The sequence below is a fragment of the Danio aesculapii genome, chromosome 4 (genome assembly GCF_903798145.1).
Source record: "Danio aesculapii chromosome 4, fDanAes4.1, whole genome shotgun sequence".
Classification (NCBI taxonomy): Eukaryota; Metazoa; Chordata; class Actinopteri; order Cypriniformes; family Danionidae; genus Danio; species Danio aesculapii.
In genome coordinates, this window is record NC_079438.1 from 36,866,328 (window position 1) to 36,874,663 (window position 8,336).

Here is an 8,336-nt window from a genome sequence, read left to right on the forward strand (position 1 = left end):
AGCTTTATCGAACATTTTTTTTCGGGTGCAGACCTGCACTGGCAATTTTGTCGTGTTTATGTATGCATATACGCGTTTAATGTTCATATTAATTTTATTCAGTTGTAAAAATTGCACAGCTGCAACTTTAAGACAGACGCGAACTCCCCCTCTTTTCTTGAACAATGGTCTCTACCAGCCACCGCTGCTCTCGCCGCTGAATCCGTAACGTGCCATTTTATTACTAATGGGCAAATCTGGAAATCAAAATGTCATCGATACACGGGACAGTATCGCTTTTCTGAGGATGCCAGCGGTGGATATTCATACGGGTTTCGCCGGAGCAGTGCTGATTTTGGCCAGCGAAGCTTCCTTGTAGTGAATCGGATGATTGGAGCAGCTGTGCGCTCGCGCTTAGATTGCAGCTGTCATTGATATTGCACAGTGAACAGTGAGTATATAATACAACACGAACAACACTAACACAACAGGCATTGTGTGTAACACATACGTAAATACGGTATTCTTTGTGCACCATTGTCAAGGTGATTCGGAAATGCCCCTTTAGTGAAAGGAAACTTCCAACAGATGTGCTGTAGTAACAGAGATCAATGCATGAATGAATGAATGGATGCATGAATGAATGCATGTATATTATGTGTGAATCTTCAATATCTCATACAAGGAAAAGGTGCATAGATCAATGGAAGACACTGACAGGGAAAGGATAGAGAGAGAGAGGAGGGAGGGAGAGAGAGAGAGGCAAAGACAGGCATGATGTAATGCGCTTGAGACAATGGTTGAGGATTCTCAACTAGACTCACAGCAGTGGAAAAGGCTGTTTTTTGAAGGAGATGAGATCACTTTTACATGCCGGCTTGGTAGGTGTAGTAGGAATGCCATGGGAATTGTTTCTTCATATCCCGCTTGCCTGTGGCCACTGGTCCGGCTGTAATGGACCTTATTCACATGTGCTGATGGTGGTCTGAGGGAATGTGATGCTGTGATGTACAAACGCTTTGCTGTTCAGTCAAACAAAGAGTGTTTGAAATTGAAATTTGTTGAGTTGATTAACATGCTTCCTCCTGGTATGTATACACCTAATCAGTTGTAATGCTCATGTGAATTTTTACTGTCAATTGGAAAAACCTCCATGCCGATGGTTCTCAGTGTGATTATTTGAAGTATAAAATACTAAAATACATCTATTTCTTTTAATTCAAGATTTAAAAAATGCATTGAGTGTAAAGAATGACACATTAAACACTCTCAGACTGAATCGTTTTGATATATTAGTTTGAAACATGTCATGTGAAAGCCATTATTGGGTCATGTTGATGTAGAATTGTGCTGTTCTTGGCTCTAATAGTCCATCAGACAGGCTGAGAATAGGACGGCCTTCGTGTCCCACTGACCCTGTTGGTTGTGCTGGAGTGTAAAATCTACCTCAGCCATTTTTTACTGTATTTTATCAAATCTACAGCTGGTTTGTTTGACCTTGGTGGGGGGGTTTGTGGTGAAAAAACTCTTTCACACCCCTAAATTTGAGGAGGCTGGTTGTAGGTTATATCGGTGAAAAAAGAATGTGTTTAGGCAACTGCAATCTCAAGACCAGATCGCAATAATCAAAAGTATAAGTTATGCTCTCTCTAAATATTTAATTTATATATTAATATGCCACTTGTCATAAAAATCTGTCATTTAAAAATCTAAGTTAAATATCTAAATAAACCAAAAACAACAATAAACATTAATGTTTTTATTCTTATTACTCAATATTATTAATTAAATATATACAACATGTTTTGTAACACAAATGTAGTGTACAGTAAGTGAGCATATGAACTGAATAATAAATATAATAGCATGAAATTAAAGATTGCTCAGTCGAGTCTAGAGAGCTTTAATCTTATTTAAATCTAAAAAAATATATATCAAGATTAAATATGTTTACATTCTCATTAAATGTAATTGTATCAGATAATTAATACATTTTTTAAGATCACTCACTGGAGTCCAGTTGGGTTGTCGTGATACCATTAATTCATCTTACGATACTATACCAGCTGAGGTATCACGATATCAAATTGTATTGCGATACTGTAATTTATAACTCAAATTGTAAAGAAAATTGTCAGAAATGCTATATTTTACGTGTTATAATAGGTCTACTTGAATAAAATTCATAATTCCATTATTACTGAAAAAAGTATTATTTGCACGTCACCTCACCTAAAATCTTTTCATTCTTTTTGTTTATTTTGTAGATAACTGACCAACAAAAATACGTTAAATTAAAGATACAAATTATACCAAACAAAATTTGTTACAAAAGAGCATTTTTTTTCACCAAAATTAGGCTACATGAAGCCATGAGGCTTCATTAGGCTACATGAAGGTTTCAATGTTTCCTGTTGCTATTTTGGGGTTTCATCTATTGTTTTTTTTAATGATTTTTTAAAATCAGTCTTATCAGGTAACAATCCAAAGTAATTTCACTTTGTGAGTCGTTCTTTTTAAGACATTGTTGTGGTTGTTGTAGCTACTAAATCATATTGGCAGGAACAGAAATGAACTGATTCAGGTGTGCGTTTGACATGCCAGGAAACATCATGAAAATGTGCAACCTTAAAGGGCTCCACAGACTATAAAAATACGTGTGAGCATTTTAGTGACTTTTCCACATGCAACATTATCTATAGTAGATAGACCGTTAATGACGATATTACCATTTACAAACTACAGTGGCACCACCAGTATTTTGGAGCCATAGTATCACAATACTACCATAGTACCAGTAAACTGTGCAATCTTAGTCTAATATGAGATAAAAAAAAATTGAGATAAAATGTTCCTTCTCTATATAAGCTTTATTAATTTAGTTTTCTTCAGCTTAGTCCCTTTATTAATCAGTGGTCACCACAGCGGAATGAACTGCCAACTAATCCAGTGTATGTTTTATGCAGCAGATACTTTTCGAGCCGCAACCCATCACTGTGAATCACCCATATACTCTTGCATTCACACACATACTCTACAGCCAATTTAGCTTACCCCATTCAGCTATAGCATGTCTTTGGACTGTGGGGGAAACCAAGGTAGGGTTGCACTAACTTTTCAATTCAATTCAATTCACCTTTATTTGTATAGCGCTTATACAATGTAGATTGTGTCAAAGCAGCTTCACATAAAAGGTAACAGTAAATAGGAACAGTGTAGTTCAGTTTGTAGTGTTTAAGTTCAGTTCAGTTGAGCTCAGTTCAGTGTGGTTTAATAATCACTACTGAGAGTCCAAATATTGAAGGGCAAATCCAACGATGCGCAGCTCTACAGATCCCGAACCATGCAAGCCAGTGGCGACTAACTGATCATAAGTTCTTTGTTAAACTGAAACGTAAAGTCCACCCTAGAGGCTTAATAACTACTAGCTAGATTTTAACTAAATTTGTTCTAACTTCAGTTGCACCACATGCTCTTAAGGCAAACCATTGTTAGTAGGTCGTAAGCTCTCCGTTATGTCATGCGTTGTCGCATTGAATGACATAATAGCTAATAAAAAGCATTTAAATCGCAAAACTGCTTTAAAATTCTGCAACTAATGCACCTAGATATAACTGTCCTATGAAAATGAAATTATAAATTACATTTTTATAGCACATTAAATTACAGTCAGTCACTAATAACAGACTACGCACACATCTGCATCGCGAGCCTTGAATACAGTGAAATTAAATGCACACAAATTGATCAAAGCATTAAACTTGAATTATTTTATATCCTACACATGAGCAGGAAGGAAAGCTCAATCATGAAGAAATTCTCTTTTTAATTGATGGATACAATAAACACAAAACAAAATTAACCTTTCATTAACTGAAAAATGCAAAATTTGGGAGGAAAATAAGGCTGTGAGTAGAGGGAGATCATTATTATTATTCTTCTTCTTCTTCTTATTATTATTATTATTATTGTGAGCTCCTCAATGTAAACTAATCTCACTGTCATCTATTTTCCTCCGTTTTACATGGGGGGGGATGCTGCTGTAAATATTTAGTTCAAACGTAGCCTTACATTAACACTAATTTCAGTGGTGCAACACAAAAATATTTTGTAATGTGTAAGTTGTAACTTGTCCCTTTAGGTCACAACTAGGCTACGTTTTAACTTACACACTGCTGGTGCAACCAGCCTCAGAGCACCTGGAGGAAACCCACGTGAACACGGGGAGAACATGCAGACTCCATACAGAAATGCCAACTGACGAGCCGGGGCTCGATCCAGTGACCTTCTTGCTGTGAGGCGACAAGTGCTAACCGCTGAGCCACCGTGTCACCTATATAATCTTTAAATAAGATGTGTTTATACAGAATAAATGTTTAGGATCACATAAGTCACTCATCAAATTAGAATAAAAGTGGGACACTAGTGTTGTGATCATGTTCAGTTCATGCATTTTAAGGGGTTGCTGTCAAAATCATGCTTTTTTTTTCAGAAGTTTGCAATACAATTTCACTTCTAAGGAAACACTACTTATAGTTTCACTATGGGCTCTCAGTATTATGCACCTTGTATATCAAATGCCATCATTATAGTAATCATTTGCGTGGTTGGCGATTTTATGAGCCCATCATCCCATCATTCTTTCCTTGTCTTTTACTGTATCGCTTGAGAAACCCACAGATTTCACTGAACTCCCTCACCTCAGCCCTCCCCTTCCTCTCATTCTGTACCTCTCTCTTCCTCTCCCTCCCCCTCAGCCATCCATTCATTCATTCAGACAGCGTGTGTGGAATATGATCGCTCTTGTTGTCATCAGTGGGGCTTTTACTCTGGGCATTGCCTTGTGCTCCACTCAATACTCTGATTGAAATGTGGGTTTTAAAATACAGCACTCTCTCACCAAATGTGCCATACAGCAGTCTTGGGTTCGGGTCCATCTGCGTGAAATATCAGGATGTGCTGCCTATTATCCTCAAAATACTCTATGCCCTTGACTTTTTGTTCAAATGCAAGCTGCAATGTGTTAACAGTCAATAATGCACATTCCTTTGTTCATTTATTCAGTCCTGCCCTCTTGCTCAGTCCACCACTGTTCATAAACTCCCTGCTTGCATCTTGGTACAGTCCGTTATTGGATTGTTTGACTCTGTTTGCTCATTAATCAATCATAAAGGACTTGATGAGGAAGATATATTCTCACTATTCACTTTATTAGATACATCTTGCCAGAAACCCAGTTTGTCTATAGCCTTAATTTTTTGGTAGCATAGAGTCAACAAGGTGCTGGATATATCTGAAGAGATTTTGGTCCATATTGAGAAATTTGAAGTGCAAAAAAGGAACCAAAACATGTCAAAACATTCTGTTTGATTTCAGTTGTTTCAACTGTAATCATATTAAACTCCAAGAACTTTTGTGCACTCAAAAACCCACCCAAAACTGTAAATATGAATCTTCTCTTGCGCATCCGGTGGTTAGAGTGAATGTTTACTAAAGGCAGTATGACATCTTGCTTTATAATCAGTAGTGCAACACATCGCCCATAGTAAATGCACATCCTGATTGGATACATGAGACAACCTTATTTTTTTTACAGTATTTTTTACCACACAAAGCTGCTCTGGGAGCTTCATATGATTGCAGTTGAACCACTGAAGTGACGTGGAATTTGTTGAAATGTTTGTTTCCATTTCTTGCTTTGGCTGCATGATACTGGAAAAACATACGGACATTGCAATATTTAATTTTTTATGTGATATGTTTTGTGATATAAATACAGTTCCCGGGTGGATTGAAAGCTTTATATGGAAGGAATTCATTAATGTAGAGTGACTGAGAGGATTCTGTAGGATCATGCATGAAATAGTAAACAAATTACAAGCATAAATATAATAGAGCAATGAAAAAATGAAATAAACAGAACTTTTTTTCTGTGGAGTAAAACAGTATTAAAGGAACACTCCATGTTGTTTTTAAAAAGGATCATTTTACAAGTGTCCTAGAGTTAAACAGTTGACATGAACCATATTTGAATCTATTCTGATGATTTCTTTTTCTGGTGAGATCACTTGTAGTGGATTTGACCATTAACATGTCATTCAAATTTTCATTTTTAATTTTTTTTTATTTTGAGTTTCCAAAAGACCGGCAAGCTCTTTTAGTGCAAGATTAACTCAACCCCGGTGTTACAGAGAGAGATACAGGAAGTCATTTTTACCAACAGTGATCAGATTGTATAACCAAAGTCATAGTATGAAATATGGTGCATTGTAATAGTATTAGATATGGACAAGTGTCTACTCGTTGTTTGAAACTAAGATGTGCAGTATAAGTGTAATTTTATTTAATTTTTTGTAATGTTACTGAATTTTTTTTAATGTAATTTTTATTTATTTTATTAGCTGACAGATGTGTTCCTTCTGCTGCTGTAGCTCATCTGCTTTAAGGTCTGGTTTGTTTTGTGTCCTGTAGGTGTGCAATGGATCACGGTTGATCTGTGATTCATACGGATCACAACCCACGGTTCGGAACACACGTTGCCTGTGGATTAATGCAATTTTTTTATTGGTATATTTATCCTAAGTTTGCAACGATCACAGAGAAACCACCTCTCACGTCATTTGAATCACATGTATGAAAGAATTTAGGCTTTCCTGTAAAATACAATGATGACGGAAGAAGTTGTGGTGCCTTTAGGTATGTGGTCGGTTGCATTAAAGGTGTTTTCTTTCACAACATGTTTAGCCTACATCAATGCAATTAGTATAAGCTGCATGATTAATCATTAAAAGATCGGGATCTCAACACCCACGCAACATAAGCAATAAATGATGGGGATTTGCAAAATATAATTGTTTATTAATCGTTCAAAATGCTGCTTTCAAATCTGAAAACGCAAAGAGAAAAGAAAAAATAAAGAAAAGAAAGAGATTCAGTCTTTAGTCTTTTGAGTTAGTTATGAAGTTACAAACAGTCAAATAACACAGAAGTACTGGCATAACAGTTTATAGTTTAGATATAACCACTGATGTTTATGTTAAAATCACCGTCATATGCATATAACAATGCTCAAAAATGAAAGTTGTAGGCAGCAATTACATTAACCAATAGGTGGCAACAACCAGCCATCAAAAATATGCCACTCAAGAATTCTTCAAAAATGACACATCTGGCAATGAAACATGAAGTTTTATGAGCGAATAACTGAATCATTTATTGAAAATGAGACTAAAAATAAATATGGGTTGTACAAATTATAATGTTAGATCTTTCATTTAGCGTTATCAGCAACAGTAGTATTAACAGTGATTTTTTTTCACGGTACTGAATGTTTTACAATTGATTTTTATTCAGCTGATTATTTCTTCATTTTCTTTTTAATAAAATCACAGGCTCTAAGTTCTGTCTGATGAATCCAAAAAGTTTCTTGCAGTACTGTTTTTGTAAAAAATGGAAAGCAAATTACGTTTGTCTCCTCCCCTTTCTGGCTGACCCGAAAAATGGTCCGATCCGTAAATAAAAAACAGTATGTGATCCGAATTGAGAGATTTGTGATCCATTACACCACTAGTGTCCAGAGATGCTCTTCTGCAGACCTTAAATGTAATAAAGTGTTACTGTTGACTTTGTCAACTCGTACCATTCTCTTTTGACCTCTGGCCTCAACAAGGCATTTTCACTCACGGAATTGCAACTCATTGGGTATATTCTCTTTTTACAACCATTGTCTGTAAGTTGAGATGGTTGTGAGTGAAATTCCTAGTAGATCAGCGGTTTCAGAAATTCTTAGACCGACAACAACTACGCCACATTCAAAGTCAATAAAAACACAATTTTTCTGCACGCTTATGCTCAGTTTTTTGCAGTTATGTGCATTAACAAGCAGTTAAAAGTGTACCTAATAAAAAGACTTGTGTGTCAATAATGGTACAAACCCAAAGAATGGCCCATATTCAAGAAACTTTTGCAAATATAGAGGATAAAAAGGGCTTTACTTGATATTCATAAATGCTTAGTAAACATTAGATTTGGTTGTTAAATATGTTAAATAATTCCATTATTTGTAAAAATGGCTTGCATGCATGTTCATTCTCAATTCTAAACTTAAATGTATATGTCATAAATGAGAGGTAGGATTGTTGTTATGTGTATTTGTTCCACCCCTCTTCTAATGATTGGACAGCTTGTGTAAAAAGTGACAGTGGCGGTTTTACCCAGAGTTAAACATGTATGGCCTGTATTGTATTTTACTTCACTGAGTCATACTGAACTTCACTGTACTGTACTTTGCTGTACTGAACCATATCGTTTAGTGGAAACAAAGCATTACATAGCGTTTACACATTAGGGAGCAGATG

At 35.9% G+C, this 8,336-nt stretch overlaps 1 protein-coding gene across 4 annotated transcripts in view; it reads left to right on the forward strand.

Annotated features, from left to right (window-relative positions):
• Positions 1-242: 242 nt before the first annotated feature.
• Positions 243-8,336, forward strand: part of ppfia2 (PTPRF interacting protein alpha 2) — a 308,411-nt gene continuing 300,317 nt past the window's right edge. For all 4 annotated transcript variants that reach the window (XM_056455574.1, XM_056455575.1, XM_056455573.1 and 1 more), the window contains exon 1: positions 243-430. The gene's annotated coding sequence lies outside the window, so the exon portion shown is untranslated. The remainder of the gene's footprint in view (positions 431-8,336) is intronic.